A 20,528-nucleotide genomic window follows, 5' to 3' on the forward strand; every position below is an offset into this window, starting at 1 on the left:
TTTTGCTTTTATTTCCAATATTCTGGGAGGTGGGTCATAGAGGATCCTGCTGTGGTTTATGTCAGAGAGTGTTTTGCCTATGTTTTCCTCTAGGAGTTTTACAGTTTCTGGTCTTACTTTTAGATCTTTAATTCATTTTGAATTTTTTTCTGTGTATAGTGTTACAAAGTGTTCTAGTTTCATTCTTTTACAAGTGGTTGACCAGTTTTCCCAGCACCACTTGTTAAAGAGATTGTCTTTTCTCCATTGTATATTCTTGCCTCCTTTGTCAAAAATAAGGTGTCCATAGGTGAGTATTTATTTCTTGGCTTTCTATTTTGTTCCATTGATCTATATTTCTGTCTTTGTGTCAGTACCATACTGTCTTGATGACTGTGGCTTTGTCGTAGAGCCTGAAGTCAGACAGGTTGATTCCTCCAGTTCCATTCTTCTTTCTCAAGATTGCTTTGGCTATTGGAAGTTTTTTGTATTTCCATACAAATTGTGAAATTATTTGTTCTAGCTCTGTGAAAAATACTGTTGGTAGCTTTATAGGGATTGCATTGAATCTATAGATTGTTTTGGGTAGTACACTCATTTTCACTATATTGATTCTTATGATCCATGAACATGGGATATTTCTCCATCTATTAGTGTCCCCTTTGATTTCTTACACCAGTGTTTTATAGTTATCTATATATAGGTCTTTAGTTTCTTTAGGTAGATATATTCCTAAGTATTTTATTCTTTTCATTGCCATGGTGAATGGGATTGTTTCCTTAATTTCTCTTTCTCTTTTCTCATTATTAGTGTATAGGAATACAAGGGATTTCTTTGTGTTGATTTTATGTCCTGCAACTTTACTATGTTCATTGATTAGCTCTAGTAATTTTCTGGTGGAGTCTTTAGGGTTTTCTATGTAGAGGATCATGTCATCTGCAAACAGTGAGAGTTTTACTTCTTGTCCAATTTGGATTCCTTTTATTTCTTTTTCTGCTCTGATTGCTGTGGCCAAAACTTCCAAAAATATGTTGAATAGTAGTGGTGAAAGTGCGCACCCTTGTCTTGTTCCTGACTTTAGGGGAAATGCTTTCAATTTTTCACCTTTGAAGATATTGTTTGCTGTGGGTTTAGCATATATAGCTTTTATTATGTTGAGGTATGTTCCTTCTATTCCTGCTTTCTGGAGAGTTTTTATCCTAAATGGTTGTTGAATTTTGTCAAAGGCTTCCTCTGCATCTATTGAGATAATCATATGGGTTTTATTTTTCAATTTGTTAATGTGGTTACATAGATTGATTTGTGGATATTGAAGAATCCTTGCATCCCTGGGATAAGGCCACTTGTTCATGGTATATGATCTTTTTAATGTGTTGTTGGATTCTGCTTGCTAGAATTTTGTTAAGGATTTTTGCATCTATGTTCATCAGTGATATTGGCCTGTAGTTTTCTATTTTTTGTGGCATCTTTGCCAGGTTTTGGTATTAGGGTGATGGTGGCCTCATAGAATGAGTTTGGAAGTTTACCTTCCTGTGCAATTTTCTGGAAGAGTTTGAGTAGGATAGGTGTTAGCTCTTGTCTAAATTTTTGGTAGAATTCAGCTCTGAAGCCATCTGGGCCTGGGCTTTTGTTTGCTGGAAGATTTCTGATTGCAGTTTTAATTTCCGTGCTTGTGATGGGTCTGTTAAGATTTTCTATTTCTTCCTGGTTCAATTTTGGAAAGTTGTACTTTTTAAAGAATTTGTCCATTTTATTGGCATATAATTGCTAATAGTAGTCTCTTTTGATCCTTTGTATTCCTGTGTTGTTTGTTGTGATCTCTCCATTTTCATTTCTAATTTTGTTGATTTGATTTTTCTCCCTTTGTTTCTTGATGAGTGTGGCTAATGGTTTGTCAATTTTATTTATCCTCTCAAAGAACCAGCGTTGATTTTTCTATTGTCTCTTTTGTTTCTTTTGCATTTATTTCTGCCCTAATTTTTAAGATTTCTTTCCTTCTCCTAACCCTGAGGTTCTTCATTTCTTCCTTTTCTAGTTGCTTTAGGTGTAGAATTAGGTTATTTATTTGACTTTTTTCTTGAGGTATGCCTGTATTGCTATGAACTTTCCCCTTAGTACTGCTTTTACAGTGTCCCACAGGTTTTGGGTTGTTGTGTTTTCATTTCCCTTCATTTTTATGCATATTTTGATTTCTTTTTTGATTTCTTCTGTAATTTGTTGGTTATTCAGCAGTGTGTTGTTCAGCCTCCATATGTTGGAACTTTTAACAGTTTTTCTCCTGTAATTGAGATCTAATCTTACTGCATTGTGGTCAGAAAAGATGCTTGGAATGATTTCAATTTTTTGAACTTGCCAAGGCTAGATTTATCGCCCAGGATGTGATCTATCCTGGAGAAATTTCCGTGTGCACTTGAGAAAGAGGTGAAATTCATTGTTTTAGGGTGAAATGTCCTATAGATATCAATTAGGCCTAACTGGTCTATTGTATCATTTAAAGTTTGTGTTTCCTTGTTAATTCTCTGTTTAGTTGATCTATCCATAGGTGTGAGTGGGGTATTAAAGTCTCCCACTGTTATGGTGTTATTGTTAATTTCCCCTTTCATACTTGTTAGCATTTGTCTTACATATTGCGGTGCACTTATGTTGGGTGTATATATATTTATAATTGTTACATCTTCTTCTTGGATTGATTCTTTGATCATTATGTAGTGACATTCGTTGTCTCTTTTCACAGCCTTTGCTTTAAAGTCTATTTTATCTGATGAGTATTGCTACTCCTGCTTTCTTTTGGTCTCTATTTGCATGGAATATCTTTTTACAGCCCTTCACTTTCAGTCTGTATATGTCCCCTGTTTTGAGGTGGGTCTCTTGTAGACAACATATATCAGTTCAGTTCAGTCACTCAGTCGTGTCTGACTCTTTGTGACCACATAAATCGCAGCATTCACTCAGACTCATGCCCATCGAGTCAGTGATACCATCCAGCCATCTCATTCTCTGTCGTCCCCTTCTCCTCCTACCCCCAATCCATCCCAGCATCAGAGTCTTTTCCAATGAGTCAGCTCTATGCATGAGGTGGCCAAAGTCCTGGAGTTTCAGCTTTAGCATTATTCCTTCCAAAGAAATCCCAGGGCTGATCTCCTTCAGAATGCACTGGTTGGATTTCCTTGCAATCCAAGGGACTCTCAAGAGTCTTCTCCAACACCACAGTTCAAAAGCATCAATTCTTTGGCGCTCAGTATCCTTCACAGTCCAACTATCACATCCATACATGACCACTGGAAAAACCATAGTCTTGACTAGACGGACCTTTGTTAGCAAAGTAATGTCTCTGCTTTCCAATATGCTATCTAGGTTGGTCATAACTTTTCTTCCAAGAAGTACGCGTCTTTTACTTTCATGGCTGCAGTCACCATCTGCAGTGATTTTGGAGCCCAAAAAATAAAGTCTGACACTGTTTCCATTGTTTCCCTATCTATTTGCCATGAAATGATTGGACCAGATGCCATGATCTTAATTTTCTGAATGTTGAGCTTTAAGCCAACTTTTTCACTCTCCTCTTTCACTTTCATCAAGAGGCTTTTTAGTTCCTCTTCACTTTCTGCCATAAGGGTGGTGTCATCTGCATATCTGAGGTTATTGATATTTCTCCTGGCAATCTTGATTCCAGCTTTTGCTCCTTCCAGCCCAGTGTTTCTCATGATGTACTCTGCATATCAGTTAAATAAGCAGGGTGACAATAGACAAGTTATTTAGGGGTCTTGTTTTTTTATTCATTCAGCCAGTCTTTGTCTTTTGATTGGGGCACTCAACCCATTTACGTTTAAGGTAATTATTGATAATTATTATCCTGTTGCCATTTACTTTATTGTTTTGGGTTTGAGTTTATACACCCTTTTTTTGTGTTTCCTGTCTAGAGAAGATCCTTTAGCATTTGTTAGAGAGCTGGTTTGGTGGTGGTGAATTCTCTCAGCTTTTGCTTGTCTTTAAAGCTTTTGATTTCTCCTTCATATTTGAATGAGATCCTTGCTGGGTACAGTAATCTGGGCTGTAGGTTATTTTCTTTCATCATTTTAAGTATGTCTTGACATTCCCTCCTGGCCTGAAGAGTTTCTATTGAAAGATCAGCTGTTATCCTTATGAGAATCCCCTTGTGTGTTATTTGTTTTTTTTCCCTTACTGCTTTTAATATTTGTTCTTTGTGTTTGATCTTTGTTAATTTGATTAATATGTGTCTTGGGGTGTTTTTCCTTGGGTTTATCCATATGTTTGCGACTCTCTGGGTTTCTTGGACTTGGGTGATTATTTCCTTCCCCATTTTAGGGAAGTTTTCATCTATTATCTCCTCAAGTATTTTCTCATGGTCTTGCTTTTTGTCTTCTTCTTCTGGGACTCCTGTGATTCGAATGTTGGGGCATTTAATATTGTCCTGGAGGTCTCTGAGATTGTCCTCATTTCTTTTCATTCGTTTTTCTTTTTTCCTCTCTGATTCATGTATTTCTACCATTCTATCTTCTACTTCAATAATCCTATCTTCTGCTTCCGTTATTCTATTTGTTGCCTCCAGAGTGTTTTTGATCTCATTTATTGCATTGTTCATTATATATTGACTCTTTTTTATTTCTTCTAGGTCCTTGTTAAACCTTTCTTGCATCTTCTCAATCCTTGTCTCCAGGCTATTTATCTGTGATTCCATTTTGATTTCAAGATTTTGGATCATTTTCACTATCATTATTCAGAGTTCTTTATCAGGTAGATTCCCTAACTCTTCCTCTTTTGTTTCATTTGGTGGGCATTTATTCTGTTCCTTTACCTGCTGGGTATCTCTCTGCCTTTTCATCTTGTTTATATTGCTGAGTTTGGGGCCTCTCTGTATTCTGGCAGTTTGTGGAGTTCTCTTTATTGTAGAGTTTCCTCGCTGTGGGTGGGGTTGTATGGGTGGCTTGCAAGGTTTCTTGGTTAGGGATGCTCGGTTGGTGTTCTGGTGGGTGGAGCTGGATTTCTTCTCTCTGGAGTGCAATGAAGTGTCTAATAATGAGTTAACAGATGTCAATGGTTTTGGAGTAACTTTGGGCAGTCTGTTTATTTGAAGCTCAGGGCAGTGTTCCTGTGTTGCTGGAGAATTTGCGTGGTATGTCTTGCTCTGGAACTTGTTGGCCCTTGTGTGGTGCTTGGTTTCAGTGTAGGTATGGAGGTGTTTGATAAGCTCCTGTTGATTAATGTTCCCTGGAGTCAGGAGTTTTCTGGTGTTCTCAGGACTTGGACTTAAGCCTCCTGCTTCTGGTTTTCAGACTTATTTTTACAGTAGTCTCAAGACTTACTTCTCCTTCTATACAGCACCGTTGATAAAACATATAGGCTAAAGATGAAAAGTTTCCCCACAGTGAGAGACACCCAGAGAGGTTCACAGAGTTACATGGAGAAGAGAAGAGGGGGGAGGGAGTTAGAGGTGACCCGAATGAGATGGGGTGGAATCAAAAGAGGAGAGAGCAAGCTAGCCAGCAATCACTTCCTTATGTGTGCTCCACAGTCTGGACCACTCAGAGACATTCACGGAGTTATACAGAGAAGAGAAGAGGAAGGAAGGAGGCAGAGAGGGCCAGGAGGATAAAGGGGGAAATCAAAAGGAGAGAGACAGATCCAGCCAATAATCAGTTCCCTAAGCAATGGCACCCCACTCCAGTACTCTTGCCTGGAAAATCCCATGGACAGAGGAGCCTGGTAGGCTGCAGTCCATGGGGTCGCTAAGAGTCGGACACGACTGAGTGACTTCCCTTTCACTTTTCACTTTCACGCATTGGAGAAGGAAATGAAAACCCACTCCAGTGTTCTTGCCTGGAGAATCCCAGGGATGGGGGAGCCTGGTAGGCTTCCGTCTGTGGGGTTGCACAGAGTCGGACATGACTGAGGTGACTTAGCAGTAGCATCAAGTGTTCTCCACCGTCTGGAACACACAGAGATTCACAGAATTGGGTAGAGAAGAGAAGGGGGAAAGAGGAGACAGAGGCGACCTGGTGGAGAAAAAGGAGAGTCCAAAGGGGGAGACAGCAGTCAAGCCAGTAATCTTGCTCACAAGTAAAAATGGGTACAGAAGACTGGGTTCTTAAAGGTATAAAATTGATAACAAATACCAAAAAGCAAAGATTAAGAATCTAGAGTAGAGGTTGGATTTTCAAAAATACAATATTAAAGAAAAGAAAAGAAAAAAAAACCCAGTCACAAAAATTATTTTAAAAAAATATGAAATTTGCTTTAAAAAATAGGGTCTTATTTTTTTTTAAGTAATAGTAGGTTATAAAAATGAAAATTAAAGGAGTAATAGAGGACTTAAAAATTTTAAAAAATTGAAAAAAAGAATGATCGTAAAAATAATAAAAAATATATCTAGGACTTTCTCTGGTGTTGTTGTGGGTAGTGTGGGGTCAGTTCATTTTCGGATAGTTCCTTGGTCCAGCTTATATTTCTCGAGATCTATAGGCCCCTTCCTATGTAGTCGGTACTAACCACAGGGTTTTAATCAATTGCACCTGTCATTTCCAAGGTGGTTCCCTCTGTTTTAGCTTCTTCTATTTGTTGGTCTCTTCAGTGTCTGATTTCTGCCCTGACATAGGCGGGCAGTGGTGGACACTTTTTTTTAGGCTCACTTGTTCAGTTGTGCTGTGGGGAGGGAGGGACACTGCAAACAAATAACACTGGAATATGCTCGCAGTGTCTCAGCCACACTGGGCCTGCCCCCACTCACGGTGTGTGTGCCCTCCCTACCAACAGTGCTCAGGCTCTAGGTTGCTCCACTGGGAACCGTCCAAGGCTGGCCCTGGGCTGCATGTACCTTCCAGGTCTTAGCTGTTCAGGTTCAGGCACTCTGGTAGTCCTCAGAGGCACAGACTCAGTTGGGCCTGCATTTTGTGCCCTGATCTGAGAGAAACGCTGAGAGAAACGCTGGACTGGAAGAAACATAAGCTGGAATCAAGATTGCTGGGAGAAATATCAATAACCTCAGATATGCAGATGACACCACTCTTGTGGCAGAAAGTGAAGAGGAACTAAAAAGCCTCTTGATGAAAGTGAAAGAGGAGAGTGAAAAAGTTGGCTTAAAGCTCAACATTCAGAAAATGAAGATCATGGCATCCGGTCCCATCACTTCATGGGAAATAGGTGGGGAAACAGTGGAAACAGTGTCAGACTTTATTTTTGGGGGGCTCCAAAATCACTGCAGATGGTGACTGCAGCCATGAAATTAAAAGACGCTTACTCCTTGGAAAGAAAGTTATGACCAACCTAGATAGCATATTCAAAAGCAGAGACATTACTTTGCCAACAAAGGTCCGTCTAGTCAAGGCTATGGTTTTTCCAGTGGTCATGTATGGATGTGCCAGTTGGACTATAAAGAAAGCTGAGCGCTGAAGAATTGATGCTTTTGAACTGTGGTGTTGGAGAAGACTTTTGAGAGTCCCTTGGACTGCAAGGAGATCCAACCAGTCCATTATGAAGGAGATCAGCCCTGGGATTTCTTTGGAAGGGATGATGCTAAAGCTGAAACTCCAGTACTTTGGCCACCTCATGCGAAGAGTTGACTCATTGGAAAAGACCCTGATGCTGGGAGGGATTGGGGGCAGGAGGAGAAGTGGATGACAGAGAATGAGACGGCTGGATGGCATCACCCACTCTATGGGCGTGAGTCTGAGTGAACCTCGGGAGTTGGTGATGGACAGGGAGGCCTGGTGTGCTGTGATTCATGGGGTCGCAAAGAGTCAGACACGACTGAGCGACTGAATTGAACTGAACTGAACAGCTCAGGTGATGAGGTGTTTGGCGAGCGCGGCCTCTGCGACTTATCGCCTCCTCCATCCCTGCCTCTCAGTTTTCTGTGTATACAACTGGCGCACCTCCTCAGGGGGATGTTGACTGTCCAGTAACCCCAAGAAGTCTTAGTTAGCAAAGAAGCCTGCTTGCAGTTTGGTAGATAATGTTTCTCTGGGGCTACGATTGTCCCCTTCCAGCTCTGGCTGCCTGTCACCGGAGGGGCATGGTCTGCAGCCAGCTAGTTCTGTTCAGTCATTTGTTCTGTGAGTGGGCCTGGTGGTGTCTTAGGTTAGGGCTTTTTGCGTGGTAGCTATCCCACAGTCTGGTTTGCTAGCCTGCTAGTTCCCTCAGGCCGGGTCCTTACTCTAAGCAATGCAGTTCCTGCCTCCCTGCCCAGCACCTGCTTGCTAGTGGAGGATGCAGGTATCTGCGCTGCTTCTCTGCTGGGGGAGTTACTGTTGGGCTTGTAATTTGTGGGTTTTAATTATTTATTTATTTTTCCTCCCTGTTATGCTGCCCTCTGTGCTTCCAAGGCTCGCCACAGACTTGGTGGTGAGAGTGTTTCCTGATGTTTGGAAACTACTCTCTTTTTAAGACTCCCTTCCTGGGACGGAGCTCCGTCCCTACCTCTTTTGTCTCCTTTTTTGTCTTTTTTATTTTTCCCTACCTCCTTTCAAAGACAATGGGCTGCTTTTCTGGGTGATTGATGTCCTCTGCTGGCATTCAGAATCTGTTTTGTGGAATTTACTCAGCATTTAAATATTCTTTTGATGAATTTGTGGGGGAGAAAGTGGTCTCCCCATCCTATTCCTCTGCCATCTTCAGTCATGTGGTTTTGTCTTTTCTTTTGTTGTTATAGTGTATCACACTGATTAATTTGCATATGTTAAAATATTCTTATGACCTTGGTATGTATAATATTATGGATTCAGTTTGCTAATATTTTATTGAGAATTTTTGCATCTATATTCATCATAGACATTGGCTAGCAGTTTTCTTTATTGATATTCTTTCTTTTTGGTTTTGTTATCAAGTTGATGGTGGCTTTATAGAATGACTTTGGGAGTGGTCCCTCCTAGTCAATCTTTAGGAAGTTCCAGAAGGATCTGTATAAAGATATTTATCTGTTTGGTAGATTTCATCAGTGGTGTCATTTGGTCTTGGACTTTTGTTTGCAGAGAGTTTTTATTTAACTTTTTTAAACTGCAGATTCTATTTCACTTCTAGTGCTCAGTCTATTCAAGTTATATATCTCTTCTCAATTCAGTTTTGGTAGGTTGTACATTTCTAGAAACATATACATTTCTTCTAGGCTGTTTAGCTTGTTGGTATATAGTTTTTCATAAAATGTTCCCATAATTTTTTACATCACTCTGTCATAGCTTGTTAATCCTCCTTTTTTCATCTGTTATTTTTTTGTAACTTGGGTTCACTCTCTTTATTTCTTGGTGAGCTTGGCCAGGGCTTTGTTGATTTTATTTATCCTTTCAAAGAGCCAGCTCCTGATTTAACTTTTATGTTGATTTTAATCTCTGTTTTATTTATTTTTATTTTATATTTATTATTTCCTTCCTTCTGCTAACTTTAGGTGTTGCTTGCTCTTATTTTTCTAATACTTTTAGTTGGTAAATTAGGTTATTTATTTGAGATTTCTCAATTCTCTTATGCAAATATTTTGCAAGTTTCATAAAGTTCGTTGTCAAAATACTGTATCTAAGTGCTACTCATTGTTTCTCTAGTATGAACATCCAGATATTTATTTTAGGGTAATAATCTGTAATACATGATAGCATTATTGGAATTTAGACAATAAGACAAGCCAAATATTTAATAATAGAAAAGTGGTTAAATATATTAGAGTATGCTTGAGTCCAAAATGCAGTACTTGGATGCAATCTCAAAAACGACAGAATGATCTCTTCATTTTCAAGGCAAACCATTCAATATCACAGTAATCCAAGTCTATGCCCCAACCAGTAACACTGAAGAAGCTGAACTTGAGTGGTTCTATGAAGACCTCCAAGACCTTTTAGAACTAACACCCAAAAAAGATGTCCTTTTCATTATAGGGGACTGGAATGCAAAAGTAGGAAGTCAAGAAATACCTGGAGTAACAGGCAAATTTGGCCTTGGAATATGGAATGAAGCAGGGCAAAGATTAATAGAGTTTTGCCAAGAAAATGCACTGGTCATAGCAAACACCCTCTTCCAACAACACAAGAGAAGACTCTACACATGGACATCACCAGATGGTCAACACTGAAATCAGATTGATTATATTCTTTGCAGCCAAAGATGGATAAGCTCTATACAGTTAACAAAAACAAGACCAGGAGATGATTGTGGTTCAGATCATGAACTCCTTATTGCCAAACTCAGACTTCAATTGAAGAAAGTAGGGAAAACCACTGGACCATTCAGGTATGACCTAAATCAAACCCCTTATGAATATACAGTGGATAATCATAGTGCCTGATGAATCAGAGTGCCTGATGAACTATGGATGGAGGTTCATGACATTGTACAGGAGACAGGGATCAAGACCATCCCCATGGAAAAGAAATGCAAAAAAGAAAAGCAGCTGTCTGAGGAGGCCTTACAAATAGCTGTGAAGCGAAGAGAAGTGAAAAGCAAAGGAGAAAAGGAAAGATATAAGCATCTGAATGCAGAGTTCCAAAGAATAGCAAGAGATAAGAAAGCCTTCCTCAGCGATCAATGCAAAGAAATAGAGGAAAACAACAGAATGGGAAAGACTAGAGATCTCTTCAAGAAAATTAGAGATACCAAGGGAAACTTTCATGCAAAAAAAGATGGGCTCAATAAAGGACAGAAAAGGTATGGACCTAACAGAAGCAGAAGATATTAAGAAGAGGTGGCAAGAATACACAGAAGAACTGTACAAAAAAGATCTTCATGACTAAGATAATCACGATGGTGTGATCACTCACCTAGAGCTAGACATTCTGGAATGTGAAGTCAAGTGGGCCTTAGAAAGCATCACTATGAACAAAGCTAGTGGAGGTGATGGGATTCCAGTTGAGCTGTTTTCAAATCCTGAAAGATGATGCTGTGAAAGTGCTGCACTCAATATGCCAGCCAATTTGGAAAACTCAGCAGTGACCACAGGGCTGGAAAAAGTCACTTTTCATTCCAATCCCAAAGAAAGGCAATGCCAAAGAATGCTCAACGTACTACACAATTGCACTCATCTCCCACACTAGTAAAGTAATGCTCAAAATTCTCCAAGCCAGGCTTCAGCAATACATGAACCATGAACCTCCAGATGTTCAAGCTGGTTTTAGAAAAGGCAGAGGAACCAGAGATCAAATTGGCAACATCCGCTGGATCATCGAAAATGCAAGAGAATTCCAGAAAAAAAAAAAAAAAAAAAAAAAACACATCTATTTCTGCTTTATTGACTATGCCAAAGCCTTTGACTGTGTGGATCACAATAAACTGTGGAAAATTCTGAGAGAGATGGGAAAACCAGATCACCTGACCTGCCTCTTGAGAAACCTATATGCAGGTCAAGAAGCAATAGTTAGAACTGGACATGGAACAACAGACTGGTTCCAAATAGGAAAAGGAATGCCTCAAGGCTGTATATTGTCACCCTGTTTATTTAACTGATATGCAGAGTACATCATGAGAAATGCTGGGCTGGAAGAAGCACAAGCTGTAATCAAGATTGCTGGGAGTAATGTCAATAACCTCAGATATGCAGATGACATCACCCTTATGGCAGAAAGTGAAGAGGAACTAAGAAGGCTCTTGATGAAAGTGAAAGAGGAGAGTGAAAAAGTTGGCTTAAAGCATTCAGAAAACGAAGATCATGGCATCTGGTCCCATCACTTCATGGGAAATAGATGGGGAAACAGTGTCAGACTTTATTTTTTGGAGGCTCCAAAATCACTGTAGATGGTGACTGCAGTCATGAAAGTAAAAGACGCTTACTCCTTGAAAGAGAAGTTATGACCAACCTAGATAGCATATTGAAAAGCAGAGACGTTACTTTCCTAACAAGGGTCCGTCTAGTCAAGACTATGGTTTTCCCAGTGGTCATGTATGGATGTGAGAGTTGGACTGTGGAGAAGGCTGAGCGCCAAAGAATTGGTGCTTTTGATCTGTGGTGTTGGAGAAGACTCTTGAGAGTCCCTTGGACTGCAAGGAGATCCAACCAATCTATTCTGAAGGAGATCAGCCCTGGGATTTCTTTGGAAGGAATGATGCTAAAGCGGAAACTCCAGTACTTTGGCCACCTCATGTGAAGTGTTGACTCATTGGAAAAGACCCTAATGCTGGGAGGGATTGGGGGCAGGAGACGATGACGACAGAGGATGAGATTGCTGGATAGCATCACTGAGTCAATGGGCGCGAGTCTGAGTGAACTCCAGGCGATGGACAGGGAGGCCTGGCGTGCTGTGATTCATGGGGTCACAAAGAGTCAGACACGATTGAGTGACTGAACTGAACTGAACTGATGCTTGTTAGTCCTTCAAATCTTTTATGAGTGTTTTTTAGACACGTGGACCGCTGTTTATAAATTTACATAATTAAAATATAATTCTCATTTTGTCTACATTTATAATATCTCAAATTGTGTGAGAAATGCATAGGCTAGAAGGATATTTACCTCAATATTGTATAGTTATTATTTATAATGACTAATATGTCTTAATGGATGTAATATGGGTGGTTTTATTTGACTTCTTTACAACATTTTACTAAAATTGGATCTCATGCCATGCTTGTTTGCCTTTATAGTAACAAAATTTTAGAGGGTGGGTTGATTTGGGAGAATAGCTTTGAAACACTTATGATATCATATATGAAACTAATTTCCAGTCCCAGTTTGATGCAGGATACAGGATGCTTGGGGCTGGTGCACTGTGTTGACCCAGAGGGATGGTATCGGGAGGGCCTTGGGAGGGGTGTTCAGGATGGGGAACACGTGTACACCCATGGCAGATTCATGTTGATGTATGGCAAAACCAATACAATATTGTAAAGTAATTAGCCTCCAGTTAAAATAAATGAATTTATATTAAAAAATAAATAAGTAAAAAGTATATAAGTTGAAAAAAAATTTTTTAAAATAAGCTTACAATTAAAAAATAAGTCTTAGGTTCCTTAGGTCTATGTGATGAGCTTAAGTGCTATATTTGTGACATATGGTTTGTTTTTAATGTTCAGTATTTTATGCAGTAATGAAATAAGAAAAGCGTAGTGATATGCCTAGTCCATTCCACTGTCTATCAGAGATTTTTAGAAATTAAAATATGACTAATTTACGATTTTGTGTTAGATTCAACTGTACAACAAAATGACCCATATATATATATATATATATGAATATATTCATTCTTTTTCAGATTATTTTCCATTATATATGTTGTTACTAGATATTGAGTGTACTTTGCTGTGCTGTACAGTAGACCATGTTTGTTAACTTATTTTATACATAGTAGTGTGTATTTATTAATCCTAAGCTCCTAATTTATCTTTTCTCCCACTTCACAACTCTCTTTGGTAACATAAGATTATTTTCTGCATTTGTGAACCTATTTCTCTTTTGCAAATAAGTTCATTTGTATCAATTTTTAGTTTCCACATATAAGTGATATTCTAGGCCATTTGTCGATGTCTGATCACTCATTTTACTACTAAAAATTGTGCTTAGACAGTTGTTATAAATCAAGACTGCCCTGGACATATTGGAAGTGGGGTCACTCCATGACCCATAACATGGAAGAAAGAAGAAACTTGCTCAGGGGCACTCAGTGGCCAAGACTGGACTACAGGTCATTGGTTCCAAGCCCAGTTTTCTTTCTACCCGATTAAGATCCTCCTTATTATTTACAAATGAAAGTATTTTGTCACTAATATACACAAAAAAGTTGAAGAATTAGAGAAACTGCTAGTAAAATTGTGTGGCTTTACTTTCCCTTCAATTAGACACATTAAATTAGTATATGAATTATATGTTGCATAAAATAGACTTTAAGGTACATCCATATTTATTCAAATGGCTATCACATACTTTTTATGGATATCACATACTTTTCAATAATTCTATGTATTAGTATATGACACACACATATATTTATATACATATATATTAATATATGTATATTAATCCCCTTCATGCATCACAGCCTTGTTGTTGCATTATAAAACCTAAATATTTGGTTTCTTCTCTCTAAGGATCATCAAAGTGTTCTGAGATTCCTGGGCATGTCAGAGGTAACCTGTTTTCTGATCTGTAAGGTGGAAAATTATACAAGATATGTATTTCCACTGGGAGATTTATGCACATCCATAGCTTCTTAAAGCTGACTTGAGTTTTTTAAAACTGTCTGGTCATATCTGATTCAGTGAACATCATTGTAATGACACTAAAGCACTGTTTCTAAACATGTCCTATTATAAAGTTAATGGATTCTTATTAAAGTTATATAAATATTTACATAAAAGCAAGAATACACACTGTTTTCAAATTCTGGATGAGTAGGTAGGAAGAAAAAGTAATTGTGGCATTTTTGTTCACAAAGGTCCATTCTACCAAATTGCTAAAAGTTAAACATAACAAAAGAAAATTACTTCATTTGATCTTGAAAAGAAATATTCAGTTCAGTTCTGTCGCTCAGTCATGTCTGACTCTTTGTGAGCCCATGGACTGTAGCACGTCAGGCCTCTCTGTTTATCATCAACTTCCAGAGGTTGCTCAAACTCATGTCAGTGATGCCAGCCAACCATCTCATCCTCTGTCGTCCCCTTCTCCTCCTGCCTTCAATCTTCCTCAGCATCAAGGTCTTTTCCAATGAGTCAGTTCTTCACATCAGGTGGCCAAAATATTGGAGCTTCAGCTTCAGCATCAGTCCTTCCAATGAACATCCAGGACTGATTTCCTTTAGGATTGACTGGTTTGATCTCCTTGCAATCCAAGGGACCCTCAAGAGTCTTCTCCAACACCAAAGTTCAAAAACATCATTTCTTTGGCACTCAGCTTTCTTTATGGTCCAACTCTCACATCCATACACGACTACTGGGAAAACAATAGCTTTGAGTAGATGGACCTTTGTTGGCAAAGTAATGTGCTTTTTAGTGTGCTGTTAGGTTGGTCATAAATTTTCTTCCAAGGAGCAAACATCTTTTAATTTCATTGCTGCAGTGATCTTGGAGCCCAAGAAAATAGTCTGTCACTGTTTGCATTGTTTTCCCATCTATTTGTCATGAGGTGATGGGACCGGATGCCATAATCTTAATTTTTTGAATGTTAGTTTTAAGCCAACTTTTTCATTCTCCTCTTTGACTTTCATCAAGAGGCTCTTCAGTTAATATTTTATAAGCAAATATCAATACCCAGAAATGTTTGAAACAAATGCATCAAAAATCACAATGGTTCTCATCAGTTACTTCAGGAACAGGTATTTATTTCTTGTTTTGCTAGATCTTGGGTCAGCAGTTTATTAATTCATCAACCTATTCATTTATTTTGTAAAATTTTACTCAATCTAGAAACTTAGTCTCATGATGCCAGCGTGGTGCATTCTTGAATGTAGTTAATTGTAAATACTTTGAGAAAAATATCAAAGTCAAACAATCTGTGTGTGAATAGAAAATGATTTAAAATGTCCATTGCTATAATTCCAATGATAGCTGATTTTATAAAGATTTTAATGGCCGCTGATTTTATATTTCTGTGCATATAACATTTTTATATCTGTGAAACCTAGGACTGTAACCCAGCCTCTCTTTGTCTAGTACTTTAATTTAGGTTCGAGAATATTCCCAAAGACTTAAGAATCATAATATGTACCAGCCAGCTTCAAAAGACATTTCTGAGGGAATGGTTTAATAGTTACATTCACTAATGAATCCCCAATCATTTAATAGTGATTAGAGAGAGCTTGTTTCATATTTTATACATCATAATTAAAATTAAAGACTTTTACATTTCAGTGGATTCACAGATGTGTGGACGATAGAGGTATTAATTTTAGGGTGAAGGATAAATTTTTGCAACTGGCTCCTCTTACAACCAAGTAAAAGGGAAAATGTCTTATGGCTCTCTTTGGATTTTTGAGGAAATATATTTTGCATTTCCCTTTCATAGATCACAACCTTGTCCTGGAAAATGGGCTTGCATAGTTGAGTGAAGCTATGAACCATGTCATGCAGGGCCACCCAAGATGGACATATCATACTGAAGAGTACGGACAAGATGTGGTACACTGGAGGAGGGAATGGCAAACCACTTCAGTATTCTTGCTGTGAGAACTCCATGAGCATTATGAAAAGGCAAAAAGATGTGGCACTGGAAGATGCGCCCCCCAGGTCAGAAAGTGTCCAATATTCTACTGGGGAAGAGCAGTGCCCTAGCCACCAAAGCCAAAGAAGCTTAAGTTGATTGGTTCTATGAAGACCTATAAGATCTTCTAGAATTAGCACCAGAAACAGATGTCCTTTTCATCATATGGGATTGAAATTCAAAAGTAGAAAGTCAAAAGGTACCTGGAGTAACGAGCAACTTTGATCTTAGATAAAAAATGTAGCAGGACTAAGATTAATGGAGTTTTGTCAATAGAACACATGGTCATAGCAAACGCCCCTTTCGCATAACCCAAGGAACAACTCTACACATGGACATCATGAAATGGTCAGTACTAAAATCATATTGGTTGTATTTTTTCCAGCTGAAAACAGAGAATCTCTACACAGTCAGCAAAAACAAGACCTGGAGATCATGAGCTCCTAATTTAAAAATTCAGGATTAAATTGAAAAAAGTAGGGAAAACCACTGGATTATTCAGGTATGACATAAATCAAATCCCTTAGGATTATAGAGTGGAGGTGATGAATAGATCCAGAGGATTAGATCTGGTAGACATAGTGCCTGAATAACTATGGATGAAAGTTCATAATATTTTACATGAGGCAATGACCAAAACCATTCCAAAGAAAAAGAAAGGCAAGAAGACAAAGTGGTTATCTCAGGAGGGCTTCCAAACGCCTTAGGAAAGGGAAATGCAAAAGGAAAGGGATAAAGATAAAGACATACCCAACTGAATGCAGAGTTCCAGAGAATAACAAGGAGAGATAAGAAGGCCTTCTTAACTGAGCAATGCAAAGAAATGAGGAAACAAACAGAATGGGAAAAACTAGAGATCTCTTCAAGAAAATTGAAAATACCAGGGGAATTTTTCATGCAAGGATGGGTATGATACAGGACAGAAATGGTAAGGCCCTAACTGAAGCAGAAGAGTTTAAGAAGAGGTGGAAAGAACACAGAAAAACTATAGAAAAAAGTCTTAATGACCTGGATAACCATGACGGTGTGGTGACTCACCTAGAGCCAGATATCTTGGAATGAGAAGTCAAGTGGGCTTTAGGAAACATTACTATGAACAAAGCTAGTGGAGGTGAAAGAATTCCAGCTGAGCTATTAAAAATCCTAAACACGATGCTGTTAAATTGCTGTACTCAATATGTCAGCAAATTTGGACAACACAGCAGTGGACACAGGGCTGGGAAAGTTCCGTCTTCATTCCAATCCCAAAGAAGAGCAATGCCAAAGAATGGTTGAACTACTGCATGATTACACTCATTTCACAAGTTAACAAGGTTGTGTTTAAAATCCCTTCAGCACTATGTGACTCAAGAACTTCCAAATGTTCAAGCTAGCTTTAGAAAAGGCGGAGGAACCCAAGATCAAATTGCAAACATTTGTTGTATGATAGAGAAGCAAAGGAATGCCATAAAAAATATATACTTCTACTTTATTGACTATGGTAAATCCTTTGATTATGTGGATCACAATAAAGTGTGAAAGTTCTTATAGAAAGGTGAATACCAGACCACTTTACCTGCATCTTGGTAAACCTGTATGAAGGTCAAGAAGCAACAGTTAGAACTGAACATGGAACAACTGACGGCTCAACATTAGGATAGAAGTACAACAAAGTTGTATATTGTCACCCTGCTTATTTAACTTATATGCAGAGTACATCATGTGAAATACTGGGCTGTATGAATCACAGATTGGAATCAAAATTATTAGAAGAAATATCAGCAACCTCAGAAATGCAGATAATACCACTCTAATAGAAGAAAGTGAAGAGGAACTAAAGAGCTTTATGATGAGAGTGAATGAAGAGAGTGAAAAATCTGGCTTGAAACTTAACATGAAAAAAACTAAGATCATGGCATCCAGTTCTATCACTTCATGGCAAATAGAAGAGGGAAAAAGTGGAAACTGAAAGATTTTATTTTCTTGGAGTCCAAAATCACTGCCGATAGTGACTGCAGCCATGAAGTTAAAACACACACACACACACACACACACACACTTCCTCCTTGGAAGGAAAACTGACACACCTAAGCAACGTATTAAAAAGCAGAGACACTACTTTGCCAGGAAAGGGCCATATCACCAAGCTATGGCTTTTTCCAATAGTGATGTACAAATTTGAGTTGGCTTATAAAGAAGACTGAGTTATGAAGAATTGATACTTTCAAACTATGGTGCTAGAAAAGACTCTTGAGCCTCCCTTGGACAGCAAGAAGATCAAACTAGTCAATCCTAAATAAATCAACCCTGACACTGATTGGAAGGACTGATGTTAAAGCCAAAGTTCCAATACTTTGGTCACTTGATGCAAAGAGCTGACCCATTTGAAAAGACCCTGATGCTGGGAAAGACTGAGGGCAGGAGGAGAAGGATGCTACTGAGGATGAGATGGTTGGATGGCATCATTGACTCAATGGACATGAGTCTAGGCAAACTCTGGGAGAAAGTGAAGGTCTGGGAAGCCTGGTGTGCTGCGGTTTATGGGGTCAAAAGAGTCAGACACAACTGAGCGACTGAACAACAACAAATATATAAATATGATATGTGTTTCCTGAGTGAATGCTCAACAAAGGGGCCCTTAGCAGGGGAGGCAATGGGCATATTGACAAATTTCATTATCTTTATGTAATTTCTGGAATTTCTATATTAGTAAAATATAATCGCACACATAGAGTTGATGAAGTTTTATCATCAATTCTTATTTCACAGTTTTCCTGCACATTTTATATGCAAATGAATTTAATTAGTTTAGCATCTTTCTTTTACAAGGGAGAGACAAGTCCTTTGCCTCTCTTTATTTTTCATGGACTTTCTGAGAAGTTTAAACGTTAGTTTGAGTTAAAAATGGCACTTTTTGGCTTTTGGAAGTGAGCAAGTTGTCAAAGATTAAACACTTGACTAAGTAGGTTCACTGTAAGATAATTCTTAGATGTCTATTTAAGCAAAGTTACAATTATATTTCAAAGGCAAATACAGAAAGTTGCATTGTTTTAAAAATATATCTCTTTTAATATTGAGAAGACTCTGGTTTCTTAATTAATCAAAGCCTTGATAAATATAACATGAAGCAGAGGGCAATATTTTTGAAACAATGTATCAGTTTCCTAGGCAGAATATTTAAAAGATAAAGGAAAGATTATTTTACTCTTTCTTATTAATGGTAGACTCTCATTCTAAGAAACATCTGCTCTTTAGTAGAGAGAGAACTAAATTCTAAATTTGCATTTTTTTTACCTTTTTTTAAAAAATTTAATTTTATTTTTAAACTTTACAATATTGTATTGGTTCTAACATATATCAAAATGAATCTGCCACAGGCATACATGTGTTCCCCATCCTGAACCCTCCTCCCTCCACCCTCCCCATACCATCCTTGTGGGTCGTCCCAGTGCACCAGCCCCAAGCATCCAGTATCGTGCATCGAATCTGGACTGCCGACTCGTTTCATATATGATATTATACATATTTCAATGCCATTCTCCCAAATCATCCCACCCTCTCCCTCTCCCACAGAATCCAAAAGACTGTTCTTTACATCAGTGTCTCTTTTGCTGTCTCGTATACAGGGTTATCATTACCATATTTCTAAATTCCATATATATGCGTTAGTATACTGTATTGGTGTTTTTCTTTCTAGCTTAAGAAACACAAGCTGGAATCAAGATTGCTGGGAGAAATATCAATAACCTCAGATATGCAGATGACACCACCCTTATGGCAGAAAGTGAAGAGGAATTAAAAAGCCTCTTAATGAAAGTGAAAGTGGAGAGTGAAAAAGTTGGCTTAAAGCTCAACATTCAGACAACGAAGATCATGGCATCTGGTCCCATCACTTCATGGGAAATAGATGGGGAAACAGTGAAAACAGTGTCAGACTTTATTTTTCTGGGCTCCAAAATCACTATAGATGGTGATGCAGCCATGAAATTAAAAGACGCTTACTCCTTGGAAGAAAAGTTATGACCAACCTAGATAGCATATTCAAAAGCAGAGACATTACTTTGCCAACAAAGATTCATCTAGTCAAGGCTATGGTTTTTCCTGTGGTCATGTATGGATGTGAGAGTTGGACTGTAAACAAGGCTGACGGCCAAAGAATTGGTGCTTTTGAACTGTGGTGTTGGAGAAAACTCTTCCTGACCTGCATATAGGTTTCTCAAGAGGCAGGTCAGGTGGTCTGGTATTCCCATCTCTCTCGGAATTTTCCACAGTTTATTGTGATCCACACAGTCAAAGGCTTTGGCATAGTCAATAAAGCAGAAATAGATGTTTTTCTGGAACTCTCTTGCTTTTTCCATGATCCAGTGAATGTTGGCAATTTGATCTCTGATTCCTCTGCCTTTTCTAAAAGCAGCTTGAACATCTGGAAGTTCACTGTTCATGTATTGCTGAAGCC

This window comes from Bison bison, unplaced genomic scaffold, assembly GCF_000754665.1.
Source record: "Bison bison bison isolate TAMUID 2011002044 unplaced genomic scaffold, Bison_UMD1.0 scf7180017863974, whole genome shotgun sequence".
In the NCBI taxonomy this organism is placed as follows: domain Eukaryota; kingdom Metazoa; phylum Chordata; class Mammalia; order Artiodactyla; family Bovidae; genus Bison; species Bison bison.